We start from the raw sequence: 23859 nt of genomic DNA, 5'->3' as shown, positions 1-23859 counted from the left end.
TGTCCGCGAGCTGGCGTTTAGCCTCAGCGGTGTAAAGGTCGGTGCGCCAAACTACTACGGCGCCTCCCTTGTCTGCTGGTTTAATAGTGAGATTGGGGTTGGAACGGAGGGAATGGAGGGCTGCATGTTCCGAGGGTGAGAGATTAGAGTGGGTGAGAGGGGTGGAGAGGTTGAAGCAGTTAATGTCGCAGCGGCAGTTGGCTATGAAGAGATCAAGGGCGGGTAAGAGGCCAGCACGGGGTGTCCAGGTGGATGGGGTGTGTTGGAGGCGGGAGAAGGGATCGTCAGAGGCTGGGCGAGAGTCTTGGTTGAAGTAGGTGCGGAGGCGAAGGCGGCGGAAGAATTGTTCGATGTCACACCGCATATTTCCTGGGTGAGCGTTTCCATTGAAAAATTTGGATTGTGAAGCATTCACTGTAAATTCCAACAGTACTTTCCAGTTCTATATTTTTCAAATCTTATTTCAAGTATGAAGCCTGCAGCATCAAGACTCTAACTGACAGTATAGGAACAGGCATTGTGAGGGTTTAGACACAGCAGGGATTAGACACAAGCAGTATTCCAATCTTGTCTAATTTCTTAAATAATCCAGAATGAGTTGATTGAAGTTCAACTCACATCACATAATTGGTAATAAGACATTCAAAGCACATGATAAAGATATTAGATTTGTCTCCACATTGGATATTCTTCTAATAATGTATTTTCTAGTATGAAAGGTGTCCATTAAAATGGATTCAAATTTCTTATTTGCTGAAAAGCTCAAATGATGATTGGGATGGCTCTGTGGAGTGCAAGAGATTGAATTGGGCAATAAAGGTTTAGATTGTGGGTATACTGGCCCTGAGCTTGTGAAGATTGGTCAGTATCTCATGAGGGAATAAAGGTACATTGGAATGATAAGATTGACTGGTTGACTATCAGTTCAATTCTCCATTACCATGGTTAGACTTTTTAAATGAAATTCGTATTTCCTTGTTGCCAACATAATCCAGAAGCATCATGTTGTAAAATTGAAGATTCTCAACCACAACTTTCTGGAAGTGAATGTCAAATTAACTATTTTACTTTGACAGGATGAGTGAGTGGGCAAATGTATGTCTGATGAGAGTAAATATAAGGTTATCTGCTTTGGAAGGCAGGCAATAGATTGGGAAGGTCGCGGTGGAGGGAGTGGAGAGTTGCGGGGAATGGGTGCCCTAACACCTGGGTGTTCTTGTATAGTGGTCACTAAAAGTAAGCATAGAGATGCAACAAGCACTGAAGGGGGCAAATGGTATGTTGGCCTCCAACACAAGAGGATTTGAGTACAGGGGCAGGAAAATGAATGGAGTGAAGTTTGAAGATGTGAGTGGGCTTAGACCTGAAAGGTGCCAAGTATCTTGAATGTTGTTACTGTTACACTTAGTCATACAAATGGAGTGTATTTCATCACATTCCTGACTTGTGCCTTCTAGATGATGGACAAGCTTTAGGGAGGCAGGAACTGGGTTTTTCCAACATAAGTCCACCCCTCCACCCTGATTATCATTGAATCAGTTTTGTTGGGATCCTTTGATGCCACACTCAGCTAAAAAGGTACCTATTCAGTCTCAATGCCCCGACAGATATTCTGCCAATCTCAGAAATTGGCAGCCTCCTCTACTCCTCCTGAGTTACTGGGCTTGACTCCCAATCCAGCCCGACACTCCGGAAAGAAAATTGGAAGCATAGGCACTTGCTATTCAATGTCTCTGCTTTCTGTCCATTGACTAATTCCCAATCTATGATGTTACCCCTAGTCCCATCTGATTTAATTTTGTTACAACCTCCTCCTTGTGACCCTACTGAACACCTTCTGAAATGTGCCATGTTCAGTGGATCTCCCTTATCAGACCTGCTGCTTACATCCTTGAAATAACTACACAGAGGCCTGTATCTCATCACCAAGTCACACTTTATTTATAGCCTGCTCAGAGTCAGTCCCTGAACAGAGGAGATTCTGAATCCCCTGTATATATTGGTCAGTCAGAGCTCCCCGACTGGCCCACATTAACAATCCCAATCAAGGATCACATAGTCAAAGAGATCCACCTAGTTCCAACTACTATTTCTCTAAACCTTAACAGGTTTGTTAAACATAATTTCTCTTTCCTAAGTTTATGTTTATTGTGCTCAATCCAGTGTTGTTTTCAGAATATCTAATGTTTACTTCCTTTATGATGAATTCTAACATTTCCCCATTGACTAATATCAGACTAATTAGTCTCTTATTCCCTGTTTGCTCTCCTGCTCCTCACTTAAAAAATAGAGATACATTTGCATTAATCTGAGAAAGTCCAAACAAAATAAACTAGCCTGAATCCTGGAATAGGGACATAACATATAGGAGCAGAAAAATTTCAGGTTAATCAATTTGATACATAGAATGATTAAGACGTAGCAACCCTCACTAGGGCTGATGATAGTGATGCAACATCAATCACAGTTCTTCAATGAAAACTTGATAAAACATTTTTTTAAAAAAAGATATAAGATAGTAGGAATAAAAGATATGAATTGATAGCAGTTTCTACACCCTGGGTCAATAATCTCTGCGGACTCTGTAAAATATGTGGAACTCTGCTCCAACAACAAACCATGTCATTAGATCATGAAACAGGAAAAAAATAATTGTACTGATAATCCTGAGATTATTTTAATGATCTGGGTGGGTGTTTTTTCTTGTCTATAAATGCACTTTCCTTGAGAGTTGAATGACATATTACTGCTTCTTGATTGGGCTAAAAAGTGTATAATAGGTTATCATCTTGCTTTTCTCCCAAAGGAAAACAGAAATCTGAAATGAATCAGTAAACATTGCTCTAAAAATCATATAAACTATTCCAAAGACCCGCTGAGGAACCAACATGTACACTGAACAGAACCTTTGGGAACAGATTAAAACACTGCACACAATTTCCAAAGAGAAAACCCAGGAGGGCAGCTCAAACACATGTTCAACCTTTGCCTGATTTTAGAGGGAATGAGAGTGTTTTGCTTTATTGATTCTTTACCCTTCACTCCCACCTAACCCCACACCCCCACCCTAGTCTATTCCAACCTCATCTCAACTTTTCCATATCAGGAATTTCAAGAATCATTTTGATTATGAGACTGTATAACCATGGAGACTAGTTTTACAGAGGCTCCTAATAAGAAAACCTCCAAAACCAATTTCATATTGCATTTTGCAGTTTGTTTCTGTCAATATTTGATATATTTCATGTTTAAACATGAGCTAATAAAATCAGGAAATCAACAGTGCAAGACAGCAAGATTAATATTAGCAGTGATCCAGCTATCAGTTGTGGAGAGAATAGATGAGGCAATAGTTTCTGGTATAAATCTTTCCTCAACATTCTAATGATGAATCAGCACCTTCCTTTCTCTCTACAAATGTTGACTGATCTGCAGTTGTTTTCAATACTTTCTTTGCTGCTTCAGACTTTGATCACTAGCATTGTTCTAATTTTTGAAATATTTGATTTTTTTGTAAGAAAATAACATAAGAATACAATAAATAGAAACTGTAGTAGTCCATTAGTCTTTTGAATGTGTCACACCTCACAAAAAGATTATACCTGACATTCTTCCTTGATTCCATCTTCTCACATTATCTCATTTCCCTTTACGTTCTTTTGTACTCAATGACTGGGAATACTCAGCTCTCTAGCATACAGAGTTCCAAAGACCTACAACTCTTTGAGTGAAGAAATTTCTCTTTACTCCTATGGCAAACTTTTGTTCTAGTATTGTGACCTCACATTCAACTCTTGCATACATTTGGCTTCTGTGACCTGTCTGAATCAAGATCAGAAACTCCTCATGAGTAGGTACAGGATGTAGGTTTGCTCGCTGAGCTGGCAGTTTCATTTTCAGACGTTTTGTCACCATACTAGTGAGCCTGCTGGTGTTTCCTGCTTTCTATTTAGATGTTTGAGTTTCCTTGGGTCGGTAATGTCATTTCCTGTGGTGACATCATTTCCTGTGGTGACACCAGTTCCCATTCTTTTTTTCAGAAGTGGTAAATGGGATTCAAGTCAATGTATTTGTTGATAGACTTCCGGTTGGAATGCCATGCTTCCAGGAATTCTTGTGCGTGTCTCAGTTTGGCTTGTCCTAGGATAAATGTGTTGTCTCAGTCGAAGTGGTGTCCTTGCTTATCTGTATGTAAGGATACTAGTGAGATACTAGTAGGTACAGCAATAAAATAATGAACTGAAGTCAGTGGCAATAATTAGAATAATTTGTGTTTTGGAATAAACTTCAATTTTAAAAAATTTCTCAAGGCGCCTCACAGAAGTAGAATCAGACGGAAATTTCCTTTAAGCTAAATCAGCAGGTGTTAGGTGATAATGCAAAGTTCAGTCCTGAAGATGGGTTTTAAATTGGATCTGGAGAACAATATGGCGATACAAAGATCTAGTATGAGGGCATCAGCTCATAGGTTCTAGTATCACCAGACCAAATTATTTCACAATAAAACATCAATGCAATGCAAAAACAGGAAGTTGTTCTATTTGCAGTGACTGCTATTCAGAGGTTCCCTTTATTCTACTCTTAGAGCTACTCTTTAAGACTTGGGAAATTCAGTCCAAGAATCAGAAGTGTAAATTGGGAATTTGGAACAAGAATTGTGGTCATTAAGTTCAATAAAGATTCAAATCAGTTTTCATAAGTATGAGTTCTATTGAAATCACTCAATCACATATGAATTAATCATACATTTTTTGCCCTCACTTCCAAATACAAACAAGATAACTTCAAAATAATCATCCAGACATACACCTCCCACCAAGAATTCCGGTGAATTGAATCCTTATTCATGGTGTCAGTAATATATGGGAGAAAGTGAGGACTGCAGATGCTGGAGATCAGAGTCGAGAGTGTAGTGCTGGAAAAGCACAGCAGGTTAGGCAGCATCCAAGGAGCAGGAGAGTCGATGTTTTGGGCATAAGCCCTTCATCAGGAATAAGACTTGTGGGATGGGGATGGGAGATAAATAGGAAGGGGGTGGGGTTTGGGGAAAGGTAGCTGAGAGTGCAATAGGTAGATGTAGGTGGGGGCAAAGGTCAGAGAGGAGGGTGGAGAGGATAGATGGGAAAGGTGACGGACAGGTCAGGACTGAGTTTTTTTTTATTAGATTCCCTACTCTGTGGAAACAGGCCAATTGGCCCAACAACTCCACACTGACCCTCTGAAGAGTAAGCCACCCAGACCCATTTCCCTCTGACTAATGTACCTAACACACTATGGGCAATTTAACATGGCCAATTCACCTGACCTGCACATCTTTGGACTGTGGGAGGAAACTGAAGCACCCGGAGAAAACCCATGCAGACATGAGAGAATATGCAAACTCCACACAGACAATTGCCTGAGGTTGGAATCGAACCCGGGTACCTGGTGCTGTGAGGCAACAGTTCTAACCACTGAGTCACCGTGCCTCCCTAAAGTTGGAGGCTTGGGACTGGGATAATGTGGGGGGGTGGGGAAGGGAAATGAGGAAATTGTGAAATCCACGTTGATCCTGTGTGGTTGCAGGGTCCCAAAGCCAAAGATGAAGCGTTCTTCCTCCAGGTGTTGGATGGTAAAGGTTTGGTAATGGAGGAGGCTCAGAACCTGCATGTCCTTGGCAGAGTAGGAAGGGAGTTGAAGTGTTCAGCCATGGCAGTGGGGTTGGTGGGTGTGGGTGTTCCAGAGATGTTCTCTGAAATAATCTGCAAGTTGGCATCCTGTCTCCCTGTTGTACAGGAGACCACATCGCGTGCAACGGATACAGTGGATGACATTGATGGATGTGCAGGCAAATTTCTGTTGGATGTGGAAGGATCCCTTGGGGCCTCAGACGGTGGTGATGGGTGAGATATGGGTGCAGGTTTTGCACTTCTTGCAGAGGCAGGAGTCGGGTGTTGGCTGTTGGGGGACTCGGATCTAATGAGGGAGTTGTGGAGAGAATAGTCACTCTAGAAAACTAAAAGGGGTGGGAAGGGAACTATGTCCCTAGCACTGGGGTCTGTTTGTAGGTGGTGGAAGTGCCGCACTTCTTGCAGAGGCAGGAGTTGGGTGTGGGCTGTTGGGGGACTTGGATCGAATGAGGGAGTTGTGGAGAGAATAGTCACTCCAGAAAACTAAAAGGGGTGGGGAGGGAACTATGTCCCTAGCGCTGGGGTCTGTTTGTAGGTGGTGGAAGTTCTGGAGGATGATGTGATGTATATGGAGGTTGGTGCAGTGGAAGGTAATGACCTGGGGAGTTCAGTCCTTGTTGCGTAGGGACAGGTGGGATTCAAGTGTGGAGGTGCAGGAAGTGGGAAAGTGCACTGGAGGGCATTGTCGAAAATGTGAGAGGGGAAATTGTGATCTTTGAAGAAGGATGCCATCTGGGATTTTCTAAAGTGGAATTGGCCATCCTCGGAACAGGTACAGTGGAGGTGGAGGAATTGGGACTAAGGAATGGTATTTTTACAGAAGGTAAGGTGGGAGGAGGTGTAGTCCAGGTAGATGTGGGAGTCAGTGGAATAGGAGTAGATGTCTGTGGTTAGTCAGTGGCTGGAGATGGAGGTGCAGAGGTCCAGGAAGGGGAGGGAGGTTTCCAAAATGGTCCAACTGGTTGGGGCGTAAGATGTTGTTAGTGAAGTTAATGAACTGTTCAAGCTCCTCCTGGGAGCACATGGTAGCACTGATACAGTCATCGATGTAGTGGAGGAAAAGGTGGGGTGTGGTGCCAATGTAGGTGTGGAAGATGGAGCATTATTTTCTATATAGTTTTCATATCCTGTGCTTTCCTTCCTTGAGTAAATTGTGAGGTTTGATTCTGAATAGAACAGCACTGAAGCACTGATTTAAACTTTGAGCTCCCTGACTCAACAGTTGTGGCTCGCATTAATCCTCATAGATAAATGAGCTCAAGGGATCCAGTAGATTACAGGCCCTGGGAAGAACATTCTGCCAATGGGAAAGCCTTCTGAACAGTGATCAGATTGTTTGTTGTCAAATTAGAAAGAAAATTGTGGCAAGTCTTTGATGTATAAATGTATAGAAAGAGCAACATGAAAAAGACCTATAAAATAGTCTACATTCAGGTATTATAGTACCACACCGCCATGTGTAGATTGTGATTTTTGTATGGAGTCTACCACTTCATCTGTCCAGTGTCCTTTTTCTTCATTTTTTTAATTTTAAAGAAATCCTTGATGCTGAGAACATCACTGTTAATGTACCAAAGAAAGCACATGCAATGTCCCTTAACATTTTACTTCCCAGTGGTTCAGATCTCCATCATCATAAAGTGCTTCAAGAGGCTAGTCATGGCCCACTTCAACTGTAGCCTCTCAGTCTGCCTTGAGCCCCTGTAATTTACCTACTGACATAATAGGTCTACAGCGCACGCCATTTCCCTAGCCCTGTGCTCATCCCTGGGACAGCTGGACAACAAAGACACCTTCATCAGACTCCTGCTCATTGACTACAGCTCCACCTTCAACACCATTAACCAGTCCAGACTGATCTCAAAACTCTGAGGCCTAGATTTTGGCTCTGTCCTCCGCAACTGGATCCTCAGCTTCTTGACCCATAGACTGCAATCAGTGAAGATCGACAACAGCACCTCCTCCACGACAAACCGCAACACTGGAGGCCCCGAAGGATGTGTTCTCACCTCTCTACTGTACTCCCTATACACCTACAACTGTGTAGCCAAATTCTGAATGAATGTCATCTGCAATATTGCTGACAACAGCACTGTGTTAGGACAGATACCAAACAAGAATGAGTCAGAAAACAGAAGCTGGAGGGCTTGGTGTCATGGTGCAATGATGACTGGTTCGGTCTTAATGTCAGCAAAATAAAAGAACTGACTTCAGAAAGAAAGAAGAACACATCTCCATCTATACCAATGGAGGGGAGGCTGAGAATGTTGAGAGCATCAAATTCCTTGGACTGACGATAACTGATAATCTGTCGTGGATCTCCTACATAGATGAGACAGTCAAGAAGGCACAACAATGACTCTTCCTCAGGCAGCTCAGAAAATTTAGCATGTCCATAAGCACCCTTCCCAACTTTTACAGATGCATCATAGAAAGCACACAGTCCAGGTGCATAATGGCCTGTTGAGGCAACAGCTCTGCCCAGGACTGTAAGAAACTAGTTGGGTGCACAACCCAGACCATCATGGAAGCTAACCTCCTATACATAGACTCCACTTACACTTCTCATTGCTGTGGAAAGGCTGTTGCATCAGAGATTCCTCCCACCCCAGTAATGCACTTCCACAAGCTTCCTTATCTTCTCCATCAAAAGATACAGAAGCCTAAACACATGCTCCAATGGGTTCCAGAACACCTTCTTCCCTTCTGTCATTAGACAGATGAATAGATTCTTTAACTTCAACTACTGTTAATCTATTAATGTTAGACCTTGCTTCATGTGCCTCCAGTGCACTATAATCTCTATGCCTCATTCTGTCTAAGCATCTTATGCTCTGTATGTCCTTGCTTACTATGATCTGCCATACTGCTTGCAAACAAAGCTTCTCACCGTACTTAAGTACACAACAAATAAAATCAAATCAAACATGACATATTTCAATATTTAATATCTCAGATTGTGAGCTTTCCACCCTACTTTATTATGGACCAGACCAGACTCTCCAAAATAGCCTAGACCCTAACTTTTATTTTTAAGATGTATGTGTAAGGCACTCTGTTCCAGGTATGCTTTGTTTGGTCCACCACTAAGCTTTCATCAAAACATACTTTATTCTTGCAACATAGTTAAAATACAACAAAAGAACTGGCATAACTTTATTGAAATACTTAACCAGATAATGTATTATTTAACCACTAATCATTAACTGTTCCAATATAGGAAGCAGGCCATACACGTGTTTCTGAGAAAGGCAATTCAGCAATTACATAGTTATTGTTCTCATGGGCTGCCTCTATCTAGTCCAAAAGAAAGAAATAATCTGGCCCTTTTAATTTTTAAGAGGAGGTCTTGCTGTCTAAGATTTTACTTTTGCAGGAAAGAACTCAAACTTTTAGCTCCAGCAGCCAATAGAAACCTTCTCAACAAACTGCAAGCAAAACAGAAAGGCATCCTGAATCTGTGTGAGCCCTGACCCCAGCCATTCATGATTCTTTTGTCTTATTATAAAGGAATATGCACCCAAGGAAACTCAAAGCTGTTTACCAACTGTCTGTCTAAATAAGACATTTTGGCACCACTGTGACAACACCTCTCTACAAGAAAAACAAACACACCTCTTAAAGACACAGTATTGTCACAATTTCCATATGGAAACTCAGTGATTTGCTTCCATATTACCTTAGATCAGGAGTGAGCCATTAAGCCCCTTGAGCCTTCTCCACTAGACCTGACTGTAGCCTCAGACCCATTTCCTACCTGCCCCAATACCCAGAGATTCCTGTTTAATTACCTACCTCTACCTTTCAAGAAATTAATGACCATACCTCCACCATTCTCTGAGGAAGAGAATTCCAGAGGCTTATAACTCTGAGAGAATGCAAATATCTCCTCATTTCAGTTTTAAATGTTGGAACTGCATCCCCAAGCTTATTATTTACAGCATTATTTGAAGCTAGATCATTCTGTTGTTCCCATAGAAGGACATGAAATATGGCATGTTTGGATCTTTAGCTTCTTTCTCCAATACAGGGAGCACATGAATGACTTAACAATGTTAGTAAAGCATGTATGTTTACAAACTGCTGTTAATGTACATTTCAGATGACAGGCACTTATTTATGCTGCAAAATTTATTTAGAAGTTTAAAAATATCATCCTGTGTGCTAAGTGATCTGCAGTGACACCTGCACATTAAATACTTCGGATGTTTTCCTGCTCATTGAAGCCTCACTATCTCTGTGGGACTTTAATAGGAGAGCTGATGAGAAACCTCAAATGGTTGTCAAATTAAACAGGCTGCTGCTGACAATAACAAACGGTCTTTTATCAGGCAGGTAGAGATTCAACATAACACCCAAAGAGCAACAGCAGCAAGGCAAAGTGGCAAAGCGACCGATACAGTTCACACTGTAGGAGTGGTGGACAGAGCCATGGGAGAGCCAACAACCAAAGACGAGCTTGTGCTGAGCAAGGATCAGAAATGGATTCTCATTCCTGAGACAACAATCTGAGGAGATTTCAGTGGGCATTTGAATCAAAAGACAAAGCCATGGGCCAAGTCTGGAAAAAAAAGAGCTTAGTTTAGTTAGGTGCTTGGTTTTGACCAGCACAGACTTGTTGAGCTGAATGGCCTTTATCAGTAATGTAGACCTCTATGACTCTAAATAAACAGCCTATGGCACTGGAATGAAGAACTAGTTCTAGCTCCACAGACAGGTAAGGCTTTTCTACTTACATATTGTTGGGGAGGACAGAGAAAGAGTAGCTGGACAAGAGGTTACTTATTGGTTCTGAAAATGCTTAGCCTGAAATTAAAAGAACATTTAGCAGACTTTTGTAATGTTTTTCCATTTACAACTACACCATCAAACTAAATGGAATCAGAACTTTTTGTGTAAATATTAAATAAGATGTAACATGACAAAGCAGGCAGCTGCATAATGCTAGAAGATAATGGTTATGTTGCTACATTACAAGGCAACAGAATAAACCCTTTCATTTTATATCTTAACACAAGGAAATGTCACTATTACTTTCCCTTCAACTAGAAAAGGAACAATGAGCTGTGTTGTGACAATTTCTAGAACATTAATGAAATAAACCACAAATTATGCCTACTCTGGGGCCAGCAGTTAGCTATAATTCTGGTAAAATCCATGACAATATGACATAAGCTATAATGATGCATATTTTATCCCTGATTCCAAAATGACTCAGAGTGGTTTTTAGTGGGTTTTAAAAATAAACGGAGCGTTCCGCAGAGCCCAATCCAATAAAGACTATAATTATGTAACAATCGCTGTGCTTATCATGATTCAAGCATGTGGCTGCTTAAAACCTTTACTGGCCATGGTAGGGGCCTCTATTATTGAGCTCAAATGGAATTCTAATTATCACTAACTGAAAATTTGACCAGCAGAGAAAAAAATTACAGGCAGAATCAATATGCATGCACTGAAATTGCCTTTCATTTGATATTATTCATGTGCGAGGAGTCAACATCATTGTATATATAATATAGTTACCAGCTTGGTTAACCTCTGAAGGTGATGTGCATTTGGTAATTCTCATTGGTCTTTTACTTTGTTAAGCAAAGTAATTAAACCAATCCTTTTTATGGACCCGCTCCTTTGAAAGGTGACTGTATCATGCAGTGGTGTAGTTTTTCAAAGTGTGAATTGTTTCCTCATCTACAAGTCCAAATCTGAAGTTTGAATATAACCAATAAATAGAAATCCATGTTGGTGAAATCAACTTTCCACTTGTGGTTTCCTCTCTGTTGACAGTACTACATTTTTGTGTAGTGGCTTTCATATCCTCAGAAATTTGCAAAACGCTTTAAAGCTAGCTAAATACTTTTGGGTACGGTCACTGTTGTAACATTGGAAACTCGACAACCAATTTTCACACTGCATGGATGCACAAGCAGCAAAACGATAATGAAACTTCATCTTTTAAAGTGGTTGAGGGGTAAATTTGTGCAGGAAAGCCTGCTGACCTTCTTCGAAATTGTGCTACCGAACTTGTTGTATCTAAAAAAGAGAGAACAATTGAGATCTCAGACTAGTGTTTCATCGGAAAGTCAGTCTTTCAATTGCCCAGCAATCCTTCAGAGTTGCACTGTGGTCCAGTATTTGGAGTGGGTCTTGGGTTTCACAAATTGTAGTTTTGGAGACCAGAGTGCAATAACTGAGCTGGTTGGTACCTTTAGTGGGTAAAACATCTCATTTGTTGAATGTCAGCAAATTAACCAACATTGGCATGAGGTTATGCACTTTGGTAAGAAGAATAGAGATGGACTTTTTTTTTATAATTGAGGAAAGGCTTTGGAAATTTGGAGCACAAATGGACTTAAGAGTTCTCGGTCAGGATTCTCTAAAAGCTAACATGCAGGTTCAGTTGGCATTTAAGAAGGTAAATGCAATCTCAGAAATCATTTTGAGAGGGCTGTAATACAAAAGCAGGGCTGGACTGCTGAGATTGTGTAATGCTCTGGTCAAATGGAGTTTGGACTTTTCTGAGCAGTTTTGGGTTCTGTATCTAAGGAAGGATATGCTAGCACTGGGGAGGATCAAGAAGAGTTTGATAAGAATGATCCTGGGAATGAAGGATTTGTCAAATGGGGAGTGATCAAGGACTCTGATTCTGTATTGGATGGATTTAGAAAGCTGAGGGGTGATTATATTGAAGCATACCGAATAATAAGGAGAGACTAAGGCCAGACGACACTACTTTATAGTGAAATGACAACTCTTTAGAACAGAGAAAATTAAGAATTTCTTCAGCCAGAGGGTGGTAAACTGAGAACTCATTGCCATAAAGGGTTGTGGAGACCAAATCATTGAATATCGTTAAGACAGAGATAGATAAGTTCTTCATTAGTAAGAGGATCAAGGGTTTTGGGCAGAAGACAGGAGATTAGGGTTGAGACGCACAACAGATTTGATTTAATGGTGGATCAGACTCTTTGTGCCAAATGGTCTAACTCTGTTCCTATATCTTAGGAGCTTATTGTCTTGGTAATCAACCTTATTCTTACTCTTCATTCAGGCATATGGGGCTGATTTGGCTGAAATATTAAATCCCAACATGGTTTTGTTCTCCCCTGTACCTAGAATTTCCATGATAACTCTCCAAGATAACTGTACTCTTCTAGTTGCAGATTCTTCTGCATCCTTGATTTCAATATATTCACCATTGGCTACCATGCTTTCAGTTGTCAGTGCCTGAATTACCTGCTTAGACTTCTTCACCTCACTTTTCAGATCAGCTTCAAAAAATACATTTGACCAAGTTTTTTGATCAACTGGTTAAAAATCTCTTCATAAGGTTTTGTCACAGAATCCCCACAGTGTGGGAGCAGTCAAGTTTACACTGACCCTCTGAAGAGCATCTAACCCAGACTCACACCCCACCGCCTCTCTTTAGCCCTGCATTTCTCATGGCAAACCCACCTAACCTACACATCTCTGGATACTATGAGCAACTTAGTGTGCCCAATCCACCAATACTATACATTTTTGGAAATTTGTGTCAAATATTGTTTTGTAGTGGTCCTGTGAAGCATCTTGAAGTTATTTTTTATTATGGTTAAAAACACTACACAATCCAAGTCAATGTTATTATTTGCATTCTCGTTGCTGACCTTGATTTATATCAATTAACTTAACACAAACTGAAGAAATTTGAAAGGGCAGCATGCAAACCCACTGAATCATCAATCCTCAAAAGTTGACAGTCTTTTACATGATTAATTAATAATCCAGTTATTTTGGTTTTATCTGATATGTTGTTGCTTTGAGCAGTGAATGCCAGGACCTTGTAATTATTTCAGAAATAATTGAATTCAACAGGAAGTGACTCAAATCTCATCCTAGTTGGATGATCTAATTAGGCCATTGTTATTTTGTGATATAATCAAACATAGAACATAGAACAATACAGCGCAGAACAGGCACTTCGGCCCTCGATGTTGCACCGACCTGTGAAGTATTCTCAGCTCATCCCCTACACTATCCCAAAATCATCCATGTGCTTATCCTAGGATTGTTTAAATCACCCTAATGAGGCTGAGTTAACTACATTGGCAGGTAGGGCATTCCACGCCCTTACCACTCTCTGCATAAAGAACCTGCCTCTGACATCTGTCAGAAATCTATCACCCCCTCAATTTGTAGTTATGCCCCCTCGTACACGCTGACGTCATCATCCTAGGAAAAAGATTTTCACTGTCTACCCTATCTAATCCTCTGATCATCTTGTATGTCTCTATCAAATCCACTCTTCACCTTCTTCTTGCCAATGAGAACAGGTTCAAGTCTCTCAGCCTTTCCTCATATGACCTTCCCTCCAGACCAGGTGACATCCTGGTAAATCTCCTCTGCACCTTTTCCAATGCTTCCACATCCTTCCCGAAATATGGGGACCAGAACTGTACACAATATTCAAAGTGTGGCTGCACCAGAGTTTTGTGTATTCGCAGCTAGTCAGAGGGAAACGGGTCTGGATGGGGTTACTCTTCGGACGGTCAGTGTGGACTTGTTGGGCCTGTTTCCACCTTGTAGGGAATCTAATCTAATCTAAATGTTGGCGATCACAGCAGGTCAGACAGCATCCATGGAGAGAGAGTAAACTAAAGTTTTGAGTCAAGATGATGCCTATGATAAAGGGTCATCTTGACTGGAAAAGATAGCTTGACCTCTTTCCATGGATGTTGTCTGACCTGCTGTGATCTCCAGCATTTTATCATTTTAGTTTGACACAATCATCATTCAAAACATTGAGTGAATTCTCCAAAACATCAACAAACACCATTTTGCATATTGTACATGTTGGGTGAAATTTCTTGCCAGTTCAGTCATTAGGTTATTTTGTGGTGGTTAACACTGTTTTAAAAATCTGATTGAGGTTGCTACCCAACTTATTATTCAGTGTAGTAAAAACAGAAAAAAGGAAGTTAAATGCACAGAGATTTGAAATGAGCTCATTATGAGCTAGCTTTCAACTCATGATATCGATTAAGTCTCTTAAATAATGTTAATTAAATGTGCAATTAAAAATATATGCATTTCAGTAGGCTCCATTATTTTACTACAAAGAGGGATATCCTTGGATATGATCTTTGCTGATAATGAACCCAGAATATTCAGAAGCACAGATTTTAACTGAAATGAAATAGTAACATTGAATAACTTTTCAATCAGCTTTCTGATCTCCCATATAGTCTTTCACCAACAGCATTACAAAAATTGACATAGAAGCATACAGCACAGAAACAGACTGTAACTCTGTTGACCAACTTTCCTAACTAAAATCATTCCATTTGCCTGTGCTTGGCCCATATTTCTCTAAACTTTTCCTATTCATACACCCTATTCTTTTTTGTTCTCTTTGCCAGTCCTCCTTTCCTCCTTCCATTATCACCTCTATATCTATATGCATATCTTTCTACCTTAATCTCCTTTGTTCTGCATTTACCAATATGGTAGCATTCATCTTCTGTGTAGGGAATATATGCAAAATCTTTGATGCTTTAGTGCTCACTTGGTGATGTATTCTAAATGTTGCATCATTGAATATCTAGACTAGTAACTTCAAAAATTTCCATTGAAAACTAGATTAGGTAAAGAACCTATTGAGGATATTGTTAGAATCATAAAAAAGGTTGTTGTTATCAGCTATCCCTTAATTCAAAGACATTCACTACTTGGGCACAAAATATCTGCTCTGGCACTTCATGTGACTGAACAGGTCAATTCTCACACCACAGATCTTTGCTGACATGGGGAAGGGCGTCTCGTGAGGTAATAAGATCCAGACTGCAGGATTTGTTTCCTTCTCTGTCACTACTGTCATGTTATTATGGCGGAGTCACTCAACACATGGTGCAGCTTGATTGGCAATTGACCAACACTGATAGTAATTTCCTCCGACTAAATAATATCAATGTCACCACGCTTCAAGGGGGATTTCAGAGTGTCTTTGAAGTATTTCTTGTTGTCCTCCACGCAATGTTAGTGATTTCAGAGATAAAAGAACAGAACCTGGAGAGCAGGATGGCCAGCCCATCAAAGCCAATTTCAAAGGGATTTGTCTCAGTGCTTGAGAACTTAGCTTCAAGAAAGATACTACCATTCATAAGACATTCATTCCATTGAACCCAGAGTATGGAGCTGATGAAATTCCTCTTTTGGCTGTTAAATCTCACACTTAGAGATATGTCGATAAGCACTAACATTGACCAGCCATTAAAAGTAGTTGTGTTGGAATCTGGAGAATCTGGCAATGGAACAAGTTCAGATGTATGAATATTTTCCTCCCACATTGAGAATGTCAAGGACCACCATGCACCATGGTGCGGGACTGAGTCGGCATAACCTATAATGCAAGACCATTAGCTTACAATGAAGAGTCATCTAGATTCGAAACATTAGCTGGCTCTCTCTCCATGGATGCTGCCTGACCCATTGTGATTGCCAACATTTTTTGTTTCTAGTACAGATTCCAGCATCTGCAGTAATTTGCTCCTCCCTTATTGTTTTTTGACATTGCCATCAATACATCAGCCACTATCAATATCTCGGGGGTTATCATTGTCCAGAAACCACATGATTCTTGTGTATACCAACTATGGCTATAACAGCAAATCAAATGGTAAAAATTGCATGGTGAATAACTCATCTCGTCTTCAACGTTCTCTTTAATTTTTCCTGCTGCTTTTATTTTAATATCTGTGTGAGGCAGCAGCTTCTGGAAATGGAAGCTGTGCAGTGGCAAGTCAATCTGCTTGCCAGCACTTACACGATTACGTGCTTCTGTAGCTTAGAGTTGACATAGCTCCTGTCTCCACAATGATTGTCAGACAAGCAATGCAAGGCACTTGTCAAGAGCATCATGGGAAACTCTATGTTTGTCTGGACGAGTGTAACTGCAACAATACTCAAGAAACTTGATAACACTCAGGACAAAACAGCTCACCTGATTGGTACCGCATTCATTACCTTCACCTGTTACTTCTTCCAGCACTGAAGACCCTAATGAATGTGTGGACATACTTGATAAGAGCAGGCCATTCAATATCTTGAGCCTGTCCATTCATTCAATAAGATCACAACTTATCTGATTGTAACCTCAAATTCACATTGGCATCTATCTATCTGCCTCTCCCTTAAAACTATTTAAGTACTCTGCTTTCAAGAAGAGACTTTTAATTACTCACAACTTTCAAAGACAAAAAAACTTTATCTCTGATCCAAGTGGATAACCCTGATATGTTTCATTCAAGTCACTCCTTTACACTTCTAAACTTCAGTGGATACAAGGCTAATTTGTCCAATGTTTCTTCATAAGACAACCCACCCATTCCACACATTCATCTCATAAACCTTCTTTCAATCATCTCCAACTCAATCCTTCCTTAACTAAGGTGGCCAATGCTGTATGTACAATTCCAGATTCAGTTTAGATTACTTAGATTACTTACAGTGTGGAAACAGGCCCTTCGGCCCAACATGTCCACAACGACCCGCCGAAGCGCACCCACCCAGACCCATTCCCCTACATTTACCCCTGCACATAACACTACGGGCAATTTAGCATGGCCAATTCACCTAACCTGCATATTTTTGGACTGTGGGAGGAAACCTGAGCACCCGGAGGAAACCCACACAGACATGGGGAGAATGTGCAAACTCCACAGTCAGTCGCCTGAGTCGGGAATTAAACCCGGGTGTCTGGTGCTGTGAGGCAGCAGTGCTAACCACTGTGCCACCGTGCCGTCTAACCTGTGCCCTGCATAATTGAAGCATACCCTCCCTACTTTTGTAGTCAGTTCTCCACACAATAGATGACTACTTGCTCTACCTGCATAGTAACCTTTTGCAATTCATACAAGGGGACACTGACGCGGCAGTGTGCACTATATACATTATATAAACTCACCAAGGCTGCTTTGACAGCACCTTCTAAACCTGCTTCTCTACCACATTGCAGGATCAAGGGTATCACATTCAATGGAACACCACCACTTGCAAGCTTCCCATTAATCCCCACACCATCCTGACTTGGAACTATTTGTCTGTTCCTTCACTGTCACTGGGTCAAAAATCATAGAACGCCCTTCTTCGCAGTTCAGGTGTATGCACCAGCCCAAAAACTGTAGCATTTCACAAAATGGAGGTGCTGGTGTTGGACTGGGGTGGATAAAGTTAAAAACCACACAACACCAGGTTATAGTTCACAAATGTATTTGGGAATACTAGCAGACTAGTGTTTCCAAATAAACCTGTTGGTCTATAATGTGGTGCTATGTGGTTTTTAACACGGTTCACAAAGGCAACTCTTCACCACCTACTCAAGGGCATTTAGGGTTTGCCAATAATTGCCTCACCACTATTTATTTACAGCCCTTGAACACATATGCAAAAAGTAATCATGGGGATGAGAATTTTGAGATGCTGTGAGATTGAGAGGCAACAACTTTATCTGCCAGGAGAGGGAAAAGAGATGGAGGCATGGTTTTCTCTTCAGTGACTATTATAGCCTGAGTAATTAAAGTCAGTTACGTAATTAATTCTAACCTCCCCCCCACCCCCCCAAACTCAGCCTTTGTTCATGTGTGCAGACTTCTAATTATCCCACTGAATTTGTTCTGAGCTCATGATATGCTGAAAGGTGAACATATATTTACTATTCAAAATATAGCTTTAAAATAATTTCCAACAGACTCTGATATTATGCCAAACACATTTTTCCTTTTAAATCTCTTTTTGTTTCCCTCAGAATGAACATTTTTTTCTATTGGTATTTCATGATTTCCTGCAGTCAGATAAAGTGTTGGATTATAGCTCCTTTAAGACTCAACCTAATTTTCAGGTTTGTAAACAGTCACATATTGCCCTCAGAAGACCTCTTCATCATTGCGTACAGACTCTGAGTTATAATTATTTTCTTATTTCACATTTTGAGGTCACAGGAGCAATGTATATCAACACTAGGTAGCTCCAAGATCTACAATAATGCAATGCAGCCTTACAGTTTATGGTGACGCACTTGCATGAGTCCTGTGGGAGCAGAAATACTATTTGAATTTATTCTTCTAATTGGAACCAGCTATACAGATCAGTTCCACATGATCTTGACACTTACAAAACCTCAAGAAATCTAAATTGAGTCATTCTTTAACAAATACACAATCAAGAATGATGCAATATGGTACAAATATTCAATTATTTCATCTATACAAAGAAGATATAGGTCAATCTCAAAACAAGCAGCATATTTTCTTGTTGTTCCAACCAGCCTGGAACCCACCAAAAAAAAAAGCAGAATCATAATTTGACAAATAATTGAATCAAGAATGAGTACTCTGTAAGTGGGTCAGACCTGGTTATTTCTAGTACAAGGAGATGTTGGTGCTGTAAAATGCGGTAGAATCTAAGCCTGTGCAAGTCCAATGGTCTGGGGATGAATCAGGAGCTGTGGTATTGGGAATGAATGTAAGTCTGGATATAAGATTCTCTAAGCTTAGATGCATGATTGTCATTATGAACTATGGTAGGTGAAAATGTTATAGACTTGAGGATTTATGTAAGCCAATAGTCTTGGAATTTCAACAGTTGAGGAGTCAGTGCATTATTTAAAGTCTTCAATTTTGAGGTGAAACCATAATAGTTTGAAAGTAATATTATTTGACCCAGCAGAGAAAAAGAATGAAGGCTTTCCAAGATGCCTTTTATGTCAGGAAGCACAACAATGTTTCAGGATGCCTCAAAATACTTTACAGCTAATGAACTGCTCTTTTAAAATGTCATCATTCATATTTTGCAGGCAAAAATGAATGATGATTTTCATGCAGCATGCCATTATTTCAAATCCAGCTGAACAGGCAAAAGAGTTAAGACTTTAGTTCAACATTTCAATTTGAAGATAGCACCACTCACAATACAGCACTCTCTCATGACTGCATGATACGTACAAAAATGAGAACAAGGAGCAACAGTAGCCCACTCAGCTCTATGACCTTACTCTGCTATTCAATAAGATTGTGAAGATCTGATTTTAACCTCATATCTACATTGCTGCATGTCCCTGAGAACCATTCATCCCCTTGGCAATCAAGAATATATGTGCCTTTAAAAAAAGATTCTGCATCCATTGTCTTCTGAGAAAGACTCACCACCCTCTGAGAGAAGAAAAATGCATCCTCATCTCTGTTTTAAATGGATGACCCCCTGTCTTTAAAGTATGACCCCTAATTCTAGACGCCTCCAAAGGAAGGAATATCTTTTGACATCCACCCAGTCAATTGCTTTTAGGATCTTATATGTTTCAATTAAGTCACATCTGACTCTTCTAATGGCCAAAGGATACAGGCCTAGCCTGTCCAGCCTTTCCTCATAAAGCAATCCTCTCATTCCAAATATTAGTCAAGTAAACCTTCTCTGAGCTTCTTCCAACAAAGTAACATCTTGGTCCAGTCAAGGATAGTAGTGGGAAGTTGCGTGTGGAGTTAGGTGGGCTTGGATCGGCGCAACATCGAGGGCCAAAGGGCCTGTACTGCGCTGTATTCTTCTATGTTCTATATGTTCTATGTTCTATCTTTCCACAGGTACAGTAACCTATACATTCATAGTTGTTATTGTGCTTTGGACACTTTGATTAGTTTATGTTTTAAAAATACTTAACCCAAACAATCTTGTCAGTGAGGCAGATGAAATTAGACCAAATTTGGTTTGAGCTTCAATTTTATTTTATTTATAAAACATTCCTTATTAAAAAAAAAGACCTTGACAGCATATCTAAAATTTCTACAATATTTAATCTCTGTCTAGCTCTGTCCATCTGAGAAAATGTATTACCCAGAATGATCCACATGTTGGAGCTGGGCCATTGGAGTCTCCTTCCTCTCCAATGTAGGACTGGCTCTCTTCCATGAAGGTGGGTCTTGCAGGTCTTGAGTTGCCACACAGCTTCCTGCTATGCATCTTGCCATGAATCATCACTGTGGGAGTAGCTTTGAGGTGTGTGTTTTTATCCACCTCACCCCAGAACTTCCTGAATGCTCTGTGGCCTTTAGCCAATGGGGTCATGAATGAGGTACAAAACATCCAATAAGATTGTGCCAACAGCCTGTACTGCTGCCATGCTGGGGAGGTGTAAAGCGCATGTCCTCCGTCATTGGCTGGAAGTCAAGCTAACAAAAAGTCTGATTGATATTTCTTCAATACACAAGTCTTGGGCTGGTTCCTCCGAACTCGTTGACCTTGGTTTCCATGATCTCTGTAGCCAATTGCCAATAATTTAGTGTGGCAAAAGTGAAGACTGCAGATACTGGAGATGAGAGACGAGAGTGTGGTGCTGAAAAAGCACAGCAGGTCAGGCAGTATCCGAGGAGCAGGAGAATCGACGTTTTGGGCAAAATCCCTTCATCAGGAATAATTTAGTTTGGCCAAATTTCTGTTAGGCCCGGTTTCTCCAGCTGTGGTTCAATTTAGAATGTCCCACTTCATGCCCATGCTCACTTGACCACACAGTACTCCAGCTGTAATATCATCAATGCCCTATATAACTGAAGCATAACGTCCCTACTCTAGCATTTAAATAATTTTGCATTAAATCATAATATTCTATTAGCTTTCCTGATGACTTGTTGTACCTCCATACTAGTCTTCTATGATTCATGTACTAGGACACCCAGATCTCTCTGCATTTCGGAGCTCTGTCATGTCAGCTTGCACTATGTGTTCAAATTCTGGAATGGAGCTTGAACCAGTGAGCTGAAAGACCAGAGTAAAACATTGATTAAAGACACACCAGACCTTACAGTGTTGCATATTAGCACTAGCTCTTTATGTTGCACATCACATGAAAAATCATTCCCGCCTAAGATCATTAGTATATTGTTCATGCATGGGTACAGAGAGAATACTCTCTTTTGTAGGTTAAAGCATAAATGCAGGTTTGAGTGGAGCAACAGAGACTGATTAGGCTAAATAGCCTGTTCCTGTGCTGTGTATGAATGTAATCCTATATATAAGAAATATTATTATTCCTAACATGTTGTCTGCATTAACATAGTCTAATGTTGAGAAAGTCCTATAATTTACGAGAAATAGCTTAACCTGTGTAGAGTTCCAGTAATCAGATTACTATACGAGGAAGCCTAAGGTTAGATATTCAATTCTCACCCCGGTGAATTGCGAAGCTGAATTCAATGGTAGAGATTTTCATTTTGCTGCATGTGTGAAACATAGCTACTGTAGTTTTGACAGTACAATTTTTTTTAGACCAGCTTCTTACAGAAATTGTAGATTTTCATTTCAACTTAAATCAATAGAATTGAAAATTGTGATCTTTCTACAATAGCTGGCTGATATGCATGATTAGTTTTATGTCCCATCATGAATTTCACCACAATAAATGTGCAAACTTATGGGCCGAATTAGAAAAAAATACCCATTAAACTGCTCTGGATATGACATGAAAATTTCTCACTTTTATAAATGTTGCATTCCTTGACATCTCCAAGCTTCATATAATTAAACTATTTTTAATTTACTATATAAGACAGCCATCTGACTTTAGTGAATTATGTTAGGTTAATGTTGTTTGCCTTGTAAAGGTGTAAAGTCACCATAGTCTGACTCTCACAGTAAACAAAAATGACTGATGATGGTTTAACCAGAGGGTCACGTTGCCTCAGGTGAGGGGAGAGGTTGAGAAGGATGGCCCTTGATGATAACCTAAGCCAGTGCAGGAATTGAATCCACACTGGCATCATTCTGTATTTTAAACCAGCCATCCAACCAACTGAACTAACTGATCCCCCCAGTGGACTTCTGCTGATTATAAAAAGCTTTGAAACTGGCTAAACCCATTTCGTTGGTTAGAGATCATCCAAGTTTCAATTGACTAAGAACAATTCCATGCAGCAGAACTAATTTTTTATTTTACTTTTCTCAAATTTTCTGGATAAATACTAAAAAAGATTCTAGATCTGAAATCTTGCCAATGCAATTTTCGCTGATGTTGCAACTTTTGAAAAACATCTGCAACTGGCCACTAGAGGGAGAGAGAAATGGATTCTTGGCATGTGTATTCACAAACTCCATTCTGTATGAATTGCAAGCAGCAGATCCAGTAGGAATTTTTTGAACAACCTCTTTCCTAAAAGAGCCTACACCTTTCAGCCATTCAGGAACTGCCAAATGAAGCTGTCATGGCTCTTACCTGCACTCCAGCTTCTACTGAAAGAATCCTCTGAACCATCGGCACATATATCAAGCAAAATGACTTTCCCTCAAAGGGCATGGTCTGTAGTTTTAAGGTAATATGGCATACTCTGTATGTTCAGAGGAAGCCAACAACCCCTTAATACTCAGATTCTTAATTATAACTTGCATACCTATATGTTGATATTTTGTAATTCATTTGTGAGGACATGCAGATTCTCTCCAGAGCATAAGCGTAGTCTCTCTCCATTTCAATACTATTCTGTTTTTTCATTCTTCCCAACAAAGTAGAATCTCAAATTTTCCCACATTATCCTCAATCTGTGATTGAGTCAAAACTACATCCAATATTCCAGGAACAGCTTCACCGACACATTGTAACCAGATTTTCTATTTTAAAACATCAATCCCCAAAATCAGAACCTTTTCTCTTCATTTCAGGCTTTAAGGAACCCGAGGTCTAAATAATCGAGATCACTGATGCCCTTCTGGATTTTAATTCTACTCCATTTTCCTCTATCCCATTATCTAATTGTTATGTATTCACCAGTTGAAACTTTATTGCTGGAACAGCACAGCAGGTCAGGCAGCATCCAGGGAACATAATCACCATCCTGTCTGACCTTTCACACTCTAATGCTGAATGATCTGTGTTCTGCAACAGACTTAGCTTTATTCCTTTCTACGCTGACCTCAACGAATCTCAGATACACACAACAGTAAACTGTATTTCCATTGTCTTGGCTCTGTTCCCATTTCTCACCCCACCACATTAACTCTTCCAACTATTTCCAAACCTCCCCCGCTACCTGGACTCCTCCCCCTGATCTTTTGTCAGTACTTGATCTCTTCACTTAGAATTGCCAATGTGACATTGACTGATTTAAGTTCTCTGCTCCTTTCACCCACTCTAACCTGTCTCGGTCTGAACATGCTGCAATTCATTCTCTCAGGTCTA

This window comes from Chiloscyllium plagiosum, chromosome 4, assembly GCF_004010195.1.
Source record: "Chiloscyllium plagiosum isolate BGI_BamShark_2017 chromosome 4, ASM401019v2, whole genome shotgun sequence".
Classification (NCBI taxonomy): domain Eukaryota; kingdom Metazoa; phylum Chordata; class Chondrichthyes; order Orectolobiformes; family Hemiscylliidae; genus Chiloscyllium; species Chiloscyllium plagiosum.
Note: the sequence above shows the minus strand (reverse complement) of the source record.